Source organism: Ptychodera flava, chromosome 5 (assembly GCF_041260155.1).
Source record: "Ptychodera flava strain L36383 chromosome 5, AS_Pfla_20210202, whole genome shotgun sequence".
In the NCBI taxonomy this organism is placed as follows: domain Eukaryota; kingdom Metazoa; phylum Hemichordata; class Enteropneusta; family Ptychoderidae; genus Ptychodera; species Ptychodera flava.
In genome coordinates, this window is record NC_091932.1 from 3,851,884 (window position 1) to 3,872,105 (window position 20,222).

At 36.0% G+C, this 20,222-nt stretch overlaps 2 long non-coding RNA genes across 2 annotated transcripts; both read left to right on the forward strand.

The window, feature by feature from the left end:
* Positions 1–146: 146 nt before the first annotated feature.
* LOC139132428 (uncharacterized) lies at positions 147–5,700 on the forward strand. The gene is made up of 3 exons (XR_011552289.1): positions 147–297; positions 823–915; positions 5,613–5,700. It is a non-coding gene; the product is annotated as an uncharacterized lncRNA (long non-coding RNA).
* Positions 5,701–10,288: 4,588 nt separating this feature from the next.
* LOC139132429 (uncharacterized) lies at positions 10,289–13,530 on the forward strand. The gene is made up of 4 exons (XR_011552290.1): positions 10,289–10,444; positions 10,926–11,001; positions 12,849–13,005; positions 13,362–13,530. It is a non-coding gene; the product is annotated as an uncharacterized lncRNA (long non-coding RNA).
* The last annotated feature ends 6,692 nt before the right edge of the window (positions 13,531–20,222 follow it).

A 20,222-nucleotide genomic window follows, 5' to 3' on the forward strand; every position in this document is an offset into this window, starting at 1 on the left:
AATACGTTTTGAAACTGAATACTCCGACGTATTCTGTGTCTCCTTTGCTAAAAAATACGGTATGCCGATTACCATGTAAGGAGATGATGACGTCAAGACAGATTTGTAGTGCGTTTGGTCCTTGATGCACTGATTGGCAATGCCGTTAAAGTGGATATCAGGGAGAAAGTTGCCAGGGATGTCGATGCATTCTTAGAAATCGATGATTTGGAGTCTTGGGAAGAGACTCATGGTCGTATCCCAGATGACGTCATATTAATGATAGACTATGGCTGGTCGGGTCGTTATGGCAATAAGGTGTGGAGTTTGCCAAAGTCAGACAAACAACTTTAAACTAAGATAAATTGTTTTGCTTTTGATTGAATTACTCTACAGTATTATTACACTCCCGAATTTAAGGATGTTGAAGATTTGACATTCCCCAAGTTGTTTTCTGATCCAGTACTGAAATTTGGATCTGTGCCAGATTATCGACTTTTCCCACCGAATGGAGTTATAAGATAATGTTACTCTCTCATTTTATCGTTTTCTTGTTTAACAGGTAATACAGTTCACGCCCCTGTATCGTCTGTAATATAGTTACATAGCAGTATTATATCTGTGTTTTGACTGAGGACGAAAAAGATAAGTGCCCATGAATATAAAGGTTGAAATCATCGTTTCAACTTATCGTGAAAGGGACAATATTCAAAAAGGAACTTCGTATTGAAATTAATTACTACCACTTTCTATCTGTTGGGCCTACCAAAGATTCATTTTCATTTAAGTAACGTTGTCAACATTTCATCTAACTTGCTTAACGCACTTAACTTTTTCATTTAGACCCTTTACTTCGGTACAGAGAACGACACTTCGAAGATAAATTTTCCAGGCTTCCACCCAGACGCTGCAAGATGGCTTACTGAGAACAGAAAGGTGAGAAAAGTCTCATAAAAACTCTGTAATATTTGCATTCTCAGACACAACACTGATAAATACCTCAGCTGTATTTTTTGAGGGGCAGCATATCAGCAAGTTTGGAGAAATTTTAATCAGAATAACATTAAATGTAAAATGTCATTCGCACTATGGTATCTTATGAAGAAATAAATTAGGAGGGCGAATTGAAAGCTGTTCACAACTGTTCTCCGGATACGAACTTAAAAATTTCCTCTCCCATTCACTATATTTCTCTCACCTCACTGCCCATCATGAGAACACCATAACGAGACCCCCCTGCTTACATGCCGGAAATAAGTGTTTTACTGTATACATGCCAATTCACATTGTAAATTTAGGAGATGCTGTCAAATACTTTATAAACAATAACGTCACTTAGTTTTCGGACACATGTCAAACAAAACAGGTCAACTGTTTATCATCCAGACAGATATCCATTACTTGAAGGGACAAGGACGGCATGCGTACGAAGAAACAAATTATAAATAAACAAAGTCTGATATTCCGTCACCAAGGTTCTAAAAGTAACAACACGCTACAATCTCCGCATAGAGATTGTGGCGACATGGATAATTATAAGATAATTAGGGAGTCTGACAAATGTGGTCAATAACTCAGAGACCCTCTAGCCAGGTAAGAATAATATGCACTGCAATTTTGGGAATAAATATTTGAAGAATAAATACACATTATGTAACACTTTGTCGAACTCAAAACAACGTTACAAACTTTCTTGAACCTAAAACACCTAACTTTAAGCCACGAAAAAAGGTGAAAAGGTGGCTTTGTCCCTGTAAAATCTTATGTTTTGGCAATTTTTAATGTTTCATAAAACAGGGGAATTTTTTGGAATGCTTGGAATCTGAAAACCAAAGTTCAAACTCTAAGCAATAAGATAAGCATTTTCTGCTAAAATAATTGTTGATATCTGAAAAACTAAGCGATATCCTAACATAGCTAATATTGTCACAACTTACAAGATTAAGTACTAAATGTGAACATCATTAGGAACCGGCAAAGTTTATTAGTCCCCACGGACACCGTCCGGGGGAACTTATAGGTTTGGTCATGTCCGTGCGTGCGTCCGTGCGTGCGTGCGTGCGTGCGTGCTTGCGTCCGTTCACGCAGATATCTCACAGATGCAAAGAGCGATTTCATTCAAACTTGGTACAAGGATTACTTCATATGTCATACAGATGCACGTCGATTTGTTTTGTGATACGATCCAATATGGCCGCCAGGCGGCCATTTTATTACGATTTTTTCATGTAAAGAGCCATAACTCAGACATGTTTCAACCGATTTTATTCAAAGTTGGTACAAGGACATCAACCAATGTCATAGATATCTACATTGATTTTTTTTGTGATACGATCCAATATGGCCGCCAGGCGGCCATTTTATTACGATTTTTTCATGTATAGAGCCATAACTCAGACATGTTTCAACCGATTTTATTCAAAGCTGGTACAAGGACATTGATCAATGTCATAGATAGGCACGTTGATTTTTTTGGTGATACGATCCAATATGGCCGCCAGGCGGCCATTTTATTACGATTTTTTCATGTAAGGAGCCATAACTCAGGCATATCTCAACCCATTTTATTCAAAGTTGGTACAAGGACATTGACCCATGTCATACATATGTACATCGATTTGTTTTGTGATACGATCCAATATGGCCGCCAGATGGCCATATTATTACAATTTTTTCATGTACAGAGCCGTAACTCAGACATGTTTCGACCGATTTTATTCAAAGTTGGTACAAGGACATTGATCAATGTCATAGATAGGCACGTTGATTTTTTTGGTGATACGATCCAATATGGCCGCCAGGCGGCCATTTTATTACGATTTTTTCATGTAAGGAGCCATAACTCAGGCATATCTCAACCCATTTTATTCAAAGTTGGTACAAGGACATTGACCCATGTCATACATATGTACATTGATTCGTTTTGTGATACGATCCAATATGGCTGCCAGGCAGCCATTTTATTACGATGTTTTAATGTACAGAGCCATAATACTCAGACATGTATCAAGCGAATTTATTCGAAGTTGGTACAAGGAGATTGACTAATGTCATACATATGCATGTCAATTTGTTATGTGATACGATCCAATATGGCTGCTGTGCGGCCATTTTGTTACGATTTTTTCATGTACAGAGCCATAATTCTCAGGTATATCTCAACCGATTTTATTCAAAGTTGGTACAAGGACATTAACCTATGTCATACATATGTAGGTCAATTTGCTTCAGATATGATCCAATATGGCTGCATGGCAGCCATTTTGTTACAATTTTTTCATGTCCTTAGCCAAAACTTGGGCACATCTCAACTGATTTTATTCACGGATTTTATTGAAACATAGTACAAGGACATTGACCTATGTCATACATATGCACATTGATTTGTTTTGTGATACAATCCAATATGGCCGCAGTGGTGCCATTTTTTTTTCTGAATTTTTCATGTCCAGAACCATAACTCAGACTTGTATCAAGCGAATTTATTCAAAGTTGGTACAAGGACATTGACTTATTTATACATATGTATGTCGATTTGTTTCACGAGATGGTCCAATATGGCCACATGGTAGCAATTTTGTTATGGTTGTTTCATGTCGAGAGCCATAACTCTGGCAAGTCTCAACTGATCTTATTCGAAGTTGGTACATGGACTCTGACTTATGTTATACATATAGAAAATATACGTGTTGATTTTTTAAACAGTAAGATCAAATATCGCTGCATGGCTGTGATTTTGTTACAATTTTCGAATGTACAGAGCCATAACTCAGACATATTTCCACCAGTATCATTCAAAGTTGGTACAAGGACATTGACCTATTTCATACATATGCTCGTCAATTTGTTTCACGTCATGTAGCAGTAACATGTCAATTATTGAAGTTTCGTAAGTAGGCTGATATGTCAAGAAATACTGCATCAAATTCATGAAATTTTGTACAGATGTTAAGCTCACATTGCTTTAACATTGAAAAAGACATTTATCAGTGTCATTTCCATTAATTTTTAATTGCAGTAGTAATGAACTTTCCTAATTAGAGTGATATAGCCACAAATTAATACAACGTCAAATTTGATGAACCTTGATACAGATGTTGATCTCATAGTGTTGTAAATACTGCATCAAGAAATATGGTAACAGTGATAATCTGTTAAGTGTTAGGATTGTATGCAAAAGTGTTTTACAACATCCTGTTGATTAATTCCTAGTTGACTCATTTTATGAACTTTAGGATGGTTGCCTACATTGGTTTTATGTTTTCATCACCATGGAACTCATTCTTGGCCATTGAGCACCATCTGTATCGCAGTATTTTTATCACAGACCTAATTAATGAAGATGATTCTATCCTTTCTGAGGACATGTAATCAAAGTACCCATGAACAAGTGGGGACTGTGTCATCAACGATGACTTGTATTAAAAGAAATACACAAGCTGTTTCTCGGACAATTTATGACTAACAATGATTAATAAAGACAAAATATTGTAGAAGTAACATTTTTCATGATTGTATATATTGAATGACTAAGAAATATAAGTGTCAGTTACGGGAAGGCCTGAATGATACATATACATACTAAACACTAGTCCTGGTTATTTCAAATTTAGTGATGCTACACAGGTCTGGAGATATCCCATGATTCATTATGATCTGTACCACTGGTAATTACTCGGGGAAGTTGAAAATGTACAGATTCAGATACACGTTTTAAAAATTCTGAATACTTTTCAGTACAGCATTCTCCTCTATTCCCTTTTTAAATAATTAGGATAATTATCTTTGATTGATAGATGAGATACTTTTTTTGCAAAAATTCCACAGATTGTGTTTACAGCAGTACAGAATAATATATAATAGAAAGGAGACTAGTTGCACCTGTTTGATAAAACAAAAGGATATTATTTTTTTCAATGGAAATGACAAAAGAGAGTTACTTTCTGACTTTTCACAGAGAATGACCCCTTCAGTTTGCCATGACTTACTTCCCAAAGGTACCTGCAGAATATATGACTTTAGCGGTAATTTAATGATTATTTTGAAAGTTTTACTGAAATATCTAAACGCACTTTTTCTAATATTATTAAACAATTTTTTATGTTTTCCGTTACTGTTTATATGCAGAGCAGAAACAATTATATGAAAACTAACCATCATTGAAACAAATCAAACAGAGTTGTGGGTAATTTTTTTGTGCTGTGCAAGTATTTCATAGTTTGTCAATCAGCGATTGCCTCGAAATCAAATGGGCCACCCCTAAATGGTTTAAGGTCACTTAAACAAAATTTCAAATGCAACATTTCATATGCGGTAAACGTCTTTCTTTGAGTCGAGAATGAAGCAAGTAGCAAATTTAATTCTGAATAAAAAAATCGGCCAAAACTGTTTCATCCTTATGAACGTTTACATTCAGAAGTGTGTCTTCCCGTCAGTGTTTATCAGATTTTCCATCGCAATTGACGTGATTTTTAGTAAAATGAATTGCATATCATAGATTTATTAAAAATTTCCCATACATTATACGTTGATCACAGAAATTGAAATTGAAATTACTATCTTAATCAAAGGACTGGCTTTTTAATCTGTCATTCATTTCAGTACTGGAATTAATGTCTTTTTGTTCTCCACAGGTGAAAGCTATAGGAGTTGATACTCCCTCATTTGATCGCGGTAAAGATTCTAAATTCGAAAGCCACCTTACTGCATTTGAACACAATATTCCAGGTAAGATGGTGTGTAAACAAACGTCACCAGTAATTTTATTTTTTCTTTAGTCATCTCTTCGATGACCAAAATGACGCCCTCTTCGATAGCCTAGCATTAATCAAGAGCAAGTGTGTGGTCGAGACAATGTGCCGTGTCCGCTTACTCTTGAAAACCAAAATGCGCATAACCACAAACACAACTGACAGTGTGTAAGACGCTACAGAAAGAGGCCAATCACCTCGTTTTCGGAGCGATTTAACATTATATCAAAGGGTCCGTAATATAAAGCAGTAATTTGTCTGCAGTTATTTAAAGTCAGCTGAAAATTATCCAAAGTGCTGTCGTATTGGGATCACGCACTTGAAGTCTTTGCAACTAACATACAAGAGTTTGGACCTTTCAGTAAGGCTAGCGCTCATTGTGAGATGAGTACAGGATAGTACGAATTAACTGTCAGCTTATTATCAGAAATGTGTCTCTGTAATTACAAGTTGTATAGTAGATACCCCGTAGACAGCACACATGCAGCTACGGTTTGGCTATCTCAGCACAGTGGTTCACCATAGTCTCGCAACAGATTTAATAGGGTCAGTATTGGTAAAACAGTGGTCCTACTGTGCATCGTTTTGTTTCAAAAAAGTGCACTATTTTGTTTTCACAAATGACGCGATTCCTGACAGATAGCAGGTGCTGCCGAACCTGTAAGCACAAAGAATTCATTAATTGAAGTTAGTCGATGCAAATGAAATTTGGAAAGTTAACGTATTTCAACAAAATTGGCGTTTTTATCGACTTGCAATAGATAGTTTGATTCTGCGTCTGCGCGACGAAGAAAACGTTGACATTACCACTTTGATGTAGTGCAACTGTTGACGTTATCTAAAATTTGAGTAAGTCACGCGAAGTTAGGAATAAGGTAACGTTGTCTGTGCTGATGAAATGATTCTTTTGTTCGGTGTTGGAAGATTTTCCCTTCATAACATGCACTCCCCGGTACAAGGCTACAATGCCAGAGTCGTCGTGGTTGACAAGTCGTCATGTTGCTCACCAGCTGCTGGTTGTGATGTAAATATATATGTGATGAAAATAGATCATTAGATATGTAACATCCACTCTGTACCTCATTTACACAAGTTAATAACAACAGCAGTAGCAGCAGCAGCAGTGTGACATGACGACAACTTAGTCCTTTACAATTTACTTATGGAATCACTACTATCCATAAATCGAAATCACAAACTTACTTTTCCATTAATTATCGCTCCATTCTCCAATTATCTTCAGTATTCGAAAATGTGGCCAATATGGACAAGCTACCCGCTACTGGAGCTACGGTATTCGCCATTCCAATGATGACAGAAGATGGCAGTGGTGCTTCTCTGCGCGTGTTTGCCACTGGATGGCGCCCTGACGTCGCTAATCCCTTCAGCGTGAGAGAATCGGTGTACGGCGGCCAACAGTCCGTCACCGATTTCAATCACTCATTGATCGTTATCATGATCGCCATTTTATTCTTGTTTCAGTGAATTACATGCAAACAAGTAAAGCATTTTTGAAGCTATTTTCTACAAGGTAGAGGTGCTTACTGAACGACTATACCTTTTCTATGCTAGCTCTACCCGGGAGCTCTACGAACCTGTTAGGCGAGCAGCGACGATAGATATTGTGTATTCGTCTCTTCATGTATTTTATTGAAAGCGCATATTTACTACAACACAAATGACCAATCTAATTCCACTAACCTGCCCTTTCTATTATAAAGTACATCGGTTAACTACTATTAAAATGAGTGTCTTCAACATTCTTAGTTCTGGACAAATTAAAATAGTTTTAGCTTTGATCACAGTTTATGTCTCTGATATGATTTGCATTTTATTTCAAATCTGTGCGTTCATCAGGGATAAACTCACAATCTCATGCTTGTTATGTTTTCAAAACATATCTCTGACTTCATTGTCTGAGTGCGAAAAAATTATCAAGATGCTTGGCAATTCCTTAAAATAATTCATTTTTAATCTAACATCTGTTTAACAATTAAAATTAAGAAATTCAGTAATTGAAGAATTATACCATTAAATGTGTTGATAATTTATTCCTTGTCTATCTCAATTCTTTCTTATAATTAGAATATTTCTCTTGCTATCTAATTTGACAAATTACATCCCCTATAGCTGCGAATGTGTAATAAACTGATCCAAAATGTCCTCAGTTTTCCAAGAGTTTTCTATAAGACCCATTAAAGACTGAAAAAGTGTATAACACTGGTCGAAAGTGGCATGTAAATTCAAACGTTTTAACATCATTTTAGATTTCCCGCCATTTTCAAAGACTAATCATGTGACAGAGGAAATAAAGATTACAACAACAAAATGTTGGCCATCGTGGGTTGTGCATTCGAGTAAATGGCATCATGCTTGTTTCTTTTATGATTACAATGTGTATGTGCAGGAGATACTGCATTTTTATAATTTTCAGTGGAAGCGCCATTTTATTAGTGCGACACCCGTTCATTATTGAACCTGTTAAAACGCGCAGGCATGGTCCAATTCAGTGCGCAGTGATACTTCTATCCAAGTCCTTCAGTTAGCACATTTATACGCGTACCAACTTTGGTTTAAAAATAAAATAATGAAAATAATGCATAAAATTCGCAGCTATTGAGGCTTTAATAAATACAATATTACAAAGGTTGTGTTTCGAATTTGTTTGCTGCTTTACTGGTGATCAAGACAATATTCAGCTTGAAAGGACATCAGCTGCTAATTGCAACATTGATAAATCAGGTTGAGTGTTCGGTTTTCAAACTCTACACGGATTAGGAAAAGTAGCACTGACTTGTTTGTCTAAACAAAAACACAGTATCTCATATTTTTATATAAATACAAGTCACGCAACAATACTACATTTCAAAACTTGAACTTGACCAATATAAATCATTATCACTTTACCATTCTTTTTCAGTGTCATGAGAATTATATACACATCAAATATTTCCAGACTTGTTCGTGCATTATTTGAAAAACATTTTTCTAGTGTACTAGCCTGTAATTCGTATTGAAAATCTTCATCAATGGGTGATGTACTTTTTAAGTCGACTGTTGCTCTTCAATTCTATGATGTCATGATCTCTTCAATTTCATTTTCCTCCCAAGTTGACACCGTGATGTCTCTTGTTCCATTCTTAACGTTAGGGATACATCTGATTCTTCTGTATGTGGGTTCATGTTTGTGTTCTGTAACCAAATAGTACGGTAACCGAGGAGGCTCATGAAATCACTTTTCATACTTTTATTTCAACTTTGATTTTGACTTTGGATTTCCTTTGCATTTTCATTTTCATTTTCATTTCGAGCTTGGTTTTGATTTTGATTTTTGAGAATATCATAGCCCTTCGTATTTCCCCCTTCCCCCTTCCCCCTTCGTTTTAGTTTTTCCCTTTGGTTTGGGGGTCAGTGTGTTTTTGAAATGCTCGATAGAGGTGTCAGTCTGTTTTTGAATTAAGGCACCGGCTCATACTTGCATAAAATACATCGTACCAGCCAAGAATTGCATTATTCATATCCAGTTTTCGGTGCTCCCTTGGGCGTGTAACTTTAACATATCGGAGATATATATTAGATATATCTGCATTTTTGCAAATTGAAAGTGTTTTGCAAAACATCATGATACCAGTCATAATTTGCATCATTCAATTATAGTTTTCGGCGTGCCCTTCGGACGCATAACTTTAAAATATCAGAGATATGACTATCAGAGATATCTGGATGTTTGCAAAGCGTATACTAATTATTATGAAATCTGCAGTTCATACACAAAGCATGACAAAAACCTGATCCTTTACTGCTTTCTCAATGAGAACTCTGTATGGTGTTGTGTATTTGTATTCTAGTTCCTTTCTGTTCAACATGGGTCACTTAATTAGGTTATTTCCAACAAACAGCGTATTTTTTCAAGTTCTTCTTTAAGTACTACTATGTATTCGAATCTCCTCTGATGAACCCTCACATTTTCAAGGCCCCTCAAATCAACTGCCCCCTTCAGCGGTGTTTGAGAACACAGCCGAAATTATGTTGACATGAATACTCTACAACATTAAAAACTGTAGTTTCACAGGATTTAAAGCATGAACATACCTTTCATCTTCCTGATTTCATATTTTCGAAGCTGCTGCTATACGTTTGTCATTTTTACCACGTGACCTATAGCTATAATCAACAAGTAAGTGACAATGCCTAGGCAAATAAACAGTGTTTGCAGAATGCATGTATAACACAAAACAGGCAGGCCAAATCGACAACGCCGATGTACATGCCTCAAATTAGACACATGTCATGATTAATCTATCGCGATTAGCTTCTAGATTAATTTATAGTTGATCGCAACTTCAACAACGAGCAATGTCGGTCTAGAATACGACTTGCAAGAGACCAAATCCAATATTTGTACTTTAATAAGACTTGAGCGATTATCAAATAAACATATTCTGGTTGTCAAATCGACGACCCCAGTGTCGTAAGAGTTCAAAGTTCCTACTGTAATCCAAATCTGATAGGACGGGCGATTCTCTGCTTTGTAATCTGCCATATCGTAACTGCTATCACTGACTTTAACTCAATCACATTAAGTTTTGTCAGGAGGTGTACCTACCAATTCGTCTACTTGTTACATGTACACTACTTAAAGACGGTATATTCCAAGGCACAACGTCGTAAACTCCGAATCGGAATTTACTGTCACAAACGTTGAAGATACGGAGGTGAGTTGACTGTCTCATCTTGGAGTTGGAGGGAAGTTGTTTATGCTGCGTAGATAGCATGCATACTTCAGAAATATTTCCCGAATTTATAATGTTTACTCAGATCTGCAAAGTCAAGAATGCAATTACTTTTAGGGCTTTCTATCACAAAAATGAAGTATTTCTTCATCTTTGAAAATGTAATAATGGTGTTACCACATTCTCTGTTATTTTGACTGTCCCTCTCTATGTCTCCCGGACTCTACATAATCTGACAGTCGTTTCAACCAACCACTAAACCGTGTATTATCTATGATATACAGATGTGTCAGGGCACTTGGGTAGGAAGGTTAAGAGCATTTTTATGTCAATTTATTTTAAAGTTGGGGTATTTGACGAGAGGTAGATTTCAAACTTTGGCAAATATGTTTGGTTTGCTGGTCAAAATATCTGAAATATGGAGAACACTACAAGAATTTAAATTTGTTATTGATTGTTTCAGTGTTGATGCACCACCGGATATGACATGTCTGCTACCAAAGCGTTGATGTTGTGGTGTCCGGTACTAGTTGTATCAGGTAAGGGACAACGCATTCTGTGATTTATGGAAATAGTCTATGACCGTGACGACAGCGATCGCTACTCTCTTATATAAGGCCAAAAATATTGTTTCTGGTACTTGACATTCAGCAAAAGTGATGCGGCGACGCGGTTTTCTATTTTTCCTTCTTTTTTATTTCTAGCAATGCTGGTTTGGCACTATTGATGCAGCAGCTCTTGTATTTGATCACTGGCTGCGTAATACTTCCGTTTTCTTTTTTTAGCATTTTGGACATGCAAACAGGGGCATCAAGGATAGCTGTACTGATGTGTATGTAACCCAAAAAAATGCCATGACGCGCAGGTTCTGAAATGACGCGCGCGGGGACCAGAAACGATCTTTTCTTGGCCCAACACAATAATACATTTCCATTTCTACGATACCGTCTCGAAAAGAGATCAATTTTGGCATGACATCATAAGACTTTTAAAATTTTCAACCAGTGCATGAATGTGACCTGTCAACATTTTGCTTGACCATTGTATGACAAGAGTCGAAACGCGGCATTATAGGAAGCTAATGTGATGTTACGGGGAATGTTTCTATCCTGAGAAATCGAAGGCTGGCTCTCACTTGTTCCGAATTCCGAGCTCGAAGTAAAATCATCGATGTCATTCCTATTAAAATTCCTTATTCATAATCTCTGACTACAGAGAAGACACTCGCTAATACAGTGACGTATTGGACTTTGGTTGAGACCACTCTCCCGTTTATAACACTGACAGTAAGCTGAAACGTTACCCCAATACACAACTATGACGTCATCAATGAGAATCTGTCGGACCAGCTCATTTTGCCCTGAAGGCTAGTCTTACTATGTATTACGGATCAGAAAATGACAAAGACAAAAATTATTTTACAAAGGCAAATCTTGACATTACTCTCCAACAGACAGACTGTGTCTCTAAATAAAATACGCGACGTCATGGGCTCGTTTTATTTAGTTGGAATGATTGGCTTACATAAGCATTCTTACATTTTCCTCTGACGGAGTACATACACAACAAAGTTACCAACAAGATTTTAAAGACGTAGGCTAATAGCGATGACAAATAGAGCTCAATTGATATCTTCCCTTCCAAAGATTAAATCACAGTTCCTGTCCTGTGTCGTTCAGTGTAATCAATGTCTTTATCGGTATTAATCTACACCTGTGGACATAAATGAGTTTAAATTACTTTAAGCCGAGGTCAAAATTATTTACTTTGGCAACGTTAACCTTTGAAAAGATCACAGGCACGTACCGCCATTGATAATAAAAGATATCCACCGTGTCGATGATGTACTAAAAATACGTTGTGTTACATTGCAGAGAACGGTAACAGCGATCTCGTTCGAACTTTACAGGATTTGTGCACCGAACAAATATCTTAATCGCTGCACATCATATGCATAAAAAATCGCTGTGACAGATTCGTATTAAACGTCAGAATATAGACTGACCCGTAATCGACCATTAACAAAATATACTCTTATAATCTATGTGTATGACAAATAATTGACTGCAAATTCGCCGAAAATTAATCTACTAAACCATTTAGCTGACAGGTGTATGATTCATATTATCATACATGCTATGCCTGTATTGCCATTCTTCCATTGTTTAGACGGTACTGATATGAACCCATATTTTAACTAGTGAAAATACGAATTATATTTTCACTGTAACCGAACTACTTACAGCTACGCGTACGCGTGACCTTCGCTGGTATGCATGACCTTCATTGGTATAGGCCCTATGTACATATAAAACAGCTGAGCGAATAAGACAAATGACAATCCGAAACGTCATTATGATTATGGTCAAAATTCTGTTGTTTGCAGTCACTCCATGGGCATTGCACTCAGGTACAAATACGCAGGTTTCCACCTGACAACACGTAAAGACAGTCACGTTCTGGAATGTTTAACAAAGCCCTTGCAAGTATCAAGAAAAATGGGAAACATGCCTACGTATGCAGACAGGCTGCACTTGACCATGGTTAGTGTCAATTTATTTGAAATGTAGACACAAATGGTTATGTTTTTCGCTCCGGGTGGACAAGTCTTAATACGACATCAGCTTTATTGTAGTACAGGCATCGCGTAACGCTCCATAACTTATTATTGATCACATAAGGATAGCTGATTATCGCTAAATATACTTCCTTACTTTGCGTACCATCACGAATAGATTCAATACAAAGTATATAAACCCCCGAGTATAAACCGAAAGGACCGACTAAAATATCGCTTTCTCTGCATCTCTGGAATCTATTCTGAGATAAATTGTTTTACATTAATTGTTTGTACTAAATATTTGGCTGATACAGTTTTGTCTTCTCCGTTATTTTTAAGGTCACAAGGGACCAGTCGACCGCCCGATTGAATAAGTAAACGGAGTGATTGCGACGCGTACGGTGACATTCTTTTTACTGCTATTGTCATGAAAAGCAATCCAAGCAATTCAATTGAAGGTCTTTGATGCAAGTGAACATATCGCATGCATTCAATGAAGTATGTAACGTCGATGCAGATTTAAACTTTCCAAGTCTCAAAATCCAAGTTTCTGTTGCAATGTTTTATCAAAATAAATGATCAAGCACTTCTACTTTGACTTGCTGAGTCGATATTTTTCATGTTACGAATATTACAAATACGTTTCAATTGACAGTTTAATACATGCAGCATTTAAGACGAATCACTCTAACACAGGGTCAAAGCACTATCAATTCACCGGTGTCTCGCTATGTTTTTCCATATCATTAAATTACATTGATCAATTCAATATACCACATCACTTTCAAAGGTAGAAAACGATGTGTAAAGTTGCTGTCATTTTCTTATATACGCATGTCGCAGTTGTGAAGTCGCAGGTCGCTGTTGTGAAGTCGCAGGTTACACCTAGGTCTAAATGCAGAAGTCGCAGGTCGCATGTTTCAAAGTCGCAGGACGCAGGTCGCAGTTTTGAAGTCGCAGGTCGCATGTCGTGACCGGATTTCCATAGTAATGTGTTTCTTTGTAGTGTACTGGTGTTTATTTTATTTTTGTATTCATAGCAGGAGCAACGGGCTTTCGCCCAGTTACAGCTCCCATAATAATAACACAGTCTACAAAGCAAAATACATAAAAACAAAACGAAACAACATAAAAGCGTTGAATGCTAAAAAACTCAGACAACTATAGTTTGGAAAAACATCCATTAAAATCACATTAAAGCATATGAATAAAATAATAAAAATAACACAATACGTTACATGGTAGAATGTAAATTGAGACGCATAATATTATGAAACTCTTGGTAAGAACAGTTAAAATATCCATGTCATGTTGACATACAGAACTGTTAAAATGATTCATTGATCATTGTAAAAACGATGAAGAGGGAACTTTTACTCTGGAAATATTTGGTTTGAATGTTGCTTTGAAATGGAGTGAACGAGATGGAACTGCAAAATTGATACCACAAAGAATATCTGGACAGTAATAAAAAGAATGTATACATTTAAAAGAAGAAAGATACATCTGAAAACTGTCGACGTGATTCTAGGCTAGGTAACTGGAAAAAGGAGGTTAGAAAATTGTAATTGTCATCAGAATAATCTATGACACTCTTCCAACACAGATATTTAATAAAACTGCGTTGAACAGGTTCAAGTTTATCAGTAAAATACTTTTGATGTGGGGACCATATTTGACTGGCATACTCCAAATGGGGCCATACAATAGTGGTATACAGAGTTCTCAAAGTTTTGATGTTCTGAAAATGTTGAGAGGTCCTCTTAAGAAATCCTAACAGTTTGAAAGCCTTGACATATATTGTCAATGATTGTATGCTAGGTATACTCCCAGATCGTTAACTGTATAAGTCTAGAAAGAGTGAGATCTTTGAGTGTATGGTCATGTAAAATGGGTGTTTTCCTCAAATTAAATGAGATAACCATACATTTTTTTATAATAATTAAGTTTCCAGGTTTTACACGAATTTTCTACAATATTAAGATCATTTTGTAAGTTACAAGAATCTGATGTACATGTGATACACTGATACAACTTGGAGTCATCAGCATACAGAGACATTGAACTGGAAGTTACGTAAAGTTCGTTTATATATGAAATAAATAAGAGAGGTGCCAGTTGAGACCACAGGCGCTTGGCACATTGCTTGGATAATAATCGTATTTAATATGTAGAATATCTATATACGACTTGATTATTCAATAAAAGAATCACTGTACGTGATATTTGTGTAGGCCTATAGGCCTACAAGTTGACTGGCATTATACACGAATGGCTATGGCTCGGGCCCGGCGAACGCACTGCCTAAACATCAATGTGTAGAATGTCTACATGACTTGATTATTTAATAAAGAATAACGGTACGTGATATTACTGTACATGTGAGCCAGCTGAACCGAGCGGCTGTAGAGCTCTGCAGGGCTTGGGCCCGGCTTGGGCCAGTTGTCTGTGCAGCGGTGAATCAGAGCTTGGAGCCTCTTCTTGGTGTTCCACTTCGGTACGAGCAAAAAGGAAACGTTGCTGCATTTTCGAAGTAGGCTTCTACTATTAAATGCAGCAACAATACCGGAAATATCTTCAAATATATCCCTAAACTCCGTGTTTAAATGGAGGTGAAATAGCTGATCTTCTGGTGTTCCCATAGGGAACCAAGAAAGGTAGTTATTGTTGTCATGTGTATTGTTGTTTATGATGATATTAGTCATGCTGTTGTCGTTGTTGACCAATAAAATTCAACGAACATACTAGTAACTAAACCAAAAAGATTTCCAACGTAGGTGGCGTCCTCACCACTTCTTGCAGGGTGTATTTTGATAGTGTCACTCAACTTGCAAACAAAGTCATAAATCAAGTAATTATACATCCGATGTAAATACTCGTTCTTGTGAGGAATACAAATTTTTGATCAGACCATTGACAGTCTTACAAATATTCTTTCAGGCAGTATGTGTCGTCTCACCACAGGGAACTCAGGCTCCTTTTTTGTTTAAGTTTGTTTATGAGTGTTTGTAATAGTTGTATTTACGTTCATGTTTGTCAGTAAAAAATGGTGTTTGTTTGCTTACTTATTTGGTTTTATTTGTTTGTTTACAGGTATAGTCAAATGATACTTTAAAATTTTCTAATACAATCTAATATATGAATTAAACCATACCCTGCCTTTGCCATGAGTGGTAAGCACTCATGTTTGTCCACGACTCTCTGAATACTCACACTTTCTAATAACTCTGGCTCCTTGTTTGTTTGTTTATGCATGTTCGTTTATTTATTTATTATGTATGATTATTTCTGTATGCGATAAAAACTGGTAAAGAGTTGTATTTGTGTTCATATTTGTCTATAAAGAACAGTGTTTGTTTGTTTGTTTACAAATATACTCAATAAATAATACTTTAAGAAGTTTTTAATACAATCCCACATATGAAATAAAGTATACCCAGCCTTTGCCATGTGTCTACCACTCTCTCAGAGAGTATTCAGACCTAATGGGTAAGACAACATTCAATGGCAAACACGAAACAAATCTGAGAGATTGTCCTCCCAAATGACATGATAAATAATTTTCTAAATGTTGGTAAGCAAACTTCCCACATTTGTTACAGAATGTTTTAGCAATCCACACAGAAAGCAAAGGACAGTACTAAGTCTTAATCAGCAACCTACACTTTAAGGCTGAATTTTGCCATAAAGCAATGAGTTGCATAAAACAGATTATGGGGAATTTCTACATGATGTATCTCCTAAATATGGGAACAGCCATTTCCCTTATTGTATTTGTCCCACATCTTTACCTACAGCATTGTAAAGAAAATGATGATTCTTTTACATAGGATTTCTTTGCTAAGCCTGATGGGATACTTCTATCATAGTGAAAGATATCAAACGATGTACCTACTTGGGGTGAGACACAATATCCTACCATATTGTTAAAATTTCTGATTTTGCATAATTTAGAAATCTTGTAATGATCACACAAAGTCAATTCCTTACAAGATATTGTTGTATGGTCACAGTGAAAATGAGAACGAGGGACATAACTGTGTTTGCAATGCATAGGTATAGTGAGGACAGAGTATAAATTGTATATTATAAATTATAGTCTTCACTTCATCGATGTCATAGATGATGATAGCATACACAGTGACAGGATAGAGTCTATGATCTTGCAACATTATTTTGATTGATTTCCTGGTAGATGTTATCTATTTTATCCATTATACTGATTCATGCTTGGTTGTTGCAAATCGCAATTCTGTTTTCATTTCTCTCTACGTGTAAGTCGTGTGTGATCAAAGTCATGATATGATGCATCACAGTGATATTCAAATTTAAAAACTGTCACATTGTCACTTGAAATAATTAAGACCAAAATAACAGTACCGGTAGAAGATGGTGACATATTGAGATAAATGAAGAGACGAAGCAAAAGATTATTTCCAAATAGGAAAGATGCATTGCATATCACATATACGTGGTGTTGATTCAACAATAACCACTGAAGAAGACATTGAGAAATTTATAAATCTATGTGCAAGTTGTTACATCCGACTCTAAATCAATCAAAACAATGTAAAAAGAGATACGATATGATGCCACAAAATCTTTCTCAGACACTCATTGATACTAAAATAGTCTACTGGCTATTTTGTGCCGAACAATACCAAAAATATTAAAAATATAAAATGCGCACACTGTATTTTGCATATGGCATTATTGAAATGTGATGATATTTGGATAATAGGTAGCAAATTATGTCTCCACATTCTTGTACAGTATACCACTACTACAGCGCAACCAGGTGATTATACAACAATGGATCTTATACAGAATAATTAAACATGACTCAACATATCCTACAAGACTGTCAGATTTTACTCATGTTTTCTTTGTGAACACTTTAAAGTATATTTAAGTCAATAGTTCAATATTCTATCTTTGAAAGACTAAATGTCATGGCGATACAATCATTATGAAGCTGAAGGATGTTTTCGTGACTTGAATGACCTTCCCATCTGGTATTTCACTTTCAAATTTCAAACTACAGTGAATGGATAGTGAATGACAATGGAAAAGTAATTCAGAATTCCTACAAAATGCAAAAACCCATTGACAGTTAATGGCTGTTACTGGGTGTTCAATCAAACTATGAGACTCATAACACTGAAATACTACTATGTGAAGTCTTGTAAGGGTCCTATAATGGATAATATTTTATGACTTTGTATGATTTCGTTACACTATTTATGAATTGTGAACGACACCACCGGCAATGCTGTACCGGTATGTCAATGTTATGTTGTACACTGTTTGTCATAACATGATAAACCTTATATGGTTAACTTTTCATTACAAATGTGCAAAAATTACATCTATGAAAGCATGAAGACTATATAATACTGGAACAGTCATTTTTGGAATTAACTTCATCAAAAAATGATAAAACAATACAATATTACTATGAAGGCTGTTGATTGGATCAAATCAACAATTTTTAAACATAATAACAAAGTTGGAACAACACAAAAAATGCTCAGAAAATGATAAATTGAAGACGTTTGCTGAATTTATTTCAAATGTGTGTGGGATACATATGCACCAAAGAGACCACGCTGAAATAACTTTTCAGGCAAGAAATGCCATGAAAGAACATTCTATATGACCACTACATAGCATTACATAGCTTCTTAATCATGTTGCAATGTTGCAATTCTCTGAACAAAGAAAACTATGGCAGTTTCTTGATCAATTGAAATTTATTGCAGAACCTGTCAGATTATTCGTCTCTTTTGAATAACATAAATATTTCACCAAGATTCATGCAGAGATCACATATCTTCATTTATCATTGTGAGTTTATTGGTATGTAAAACAGTCTGATGGTCTAAACTATATTTGATAAACTTGAGAGTTATACACTCTCATTATTCCAAGCTCACATTAGATGACTTGTCTACTCTAGTCTCTGTGGTTCAGTCAAACTCTTTTCATTGTTGGATATACAGATAACAACTGCATCTGTCATGATGTAGTTTTTGATAAAGTGCCGACGACATATTAAAGCCGCACTTTTCAATCCCAGGTTCTCGCATTAGTGGAGTTCTCCTCCCAGTCAACACATGGCCAGTACGATGTTTGATTTCTATTACATTAATTACACAAACTGATTTCAATCTTTTGTCACCTTTTGCTAATCCTGCAAATAGAGCTTATATAACCGTTTGATTGACGGTCGGTTTCAAATTGCCAACGGTCATTTATTCCCAGCACCACATTCGAATTTCCTTAAAACGTCTTCCAGTCACGTTAGAATTTGAATATAACCACTGAGTTCGATCGGCAGCAGCTTCGGGCTGGCCGCTTGGCAGTCTGTCAGCGTTTTTGCGTCCGGGGAACACTAAAAAGTGGCATTTTCTGGAGCGTGTGCCCTCATGTTGCCTGTTTGGTGTCCACTTACACAATGAATGCCGCCATAGGTTGGCACCCTTTTAAAGGGAGGCTCCGCCTTTAAAATTAAAAACAGTAACAGAGAATGGTAATCAGTAAGAAACAAGAAGCAAACTGAACATAACTGCTTTTCAATCAATGACGTTTGCAATCAGATTTCATTCACTCAAAGGTTGTGAAGCAAATATTTCATAAATGTCAAACCTTGATTGGAAGAAACATTTGGACAGAGTTGATTGTAGAGTAAGACTTGGACGTATTGACTCAATAATTTGAGTTGAGACATTATTGAATCTTTGTGGATACACTCTATGTACACAATCACTATCCTTGTTTCAATCTGGTGTTCTTAAAATCACATGATTATGGACATAACCTGAACACAACACTGAAAAATTAGAACACACATGGCACTGTAGGCTTGATAAACTAAAAATTCAAATAACTATAGGAAGGACCACCCACACATCATTATTGAAATGTACAACAAACCAGCCATTATCTTATGGAAACACTTAGACTGAGTTGATGATATACAAAATTACTTCGTCAAAATCATAGAAAATGGCAGATAGCACTTTTTTTAAATGAATATTCTGAATAAAATAATTTTCAAATTAAGTTGAATTCTGAGTTTTTGAAATTAATTAAATTATTCTGATGGCCATAAAATTGTAGCGATTTGTTAGGAATGTTAACTTTTTGACAGAAATATCAGAATGACCTTAATTAATGAGACTCTTGATAATGGAATTT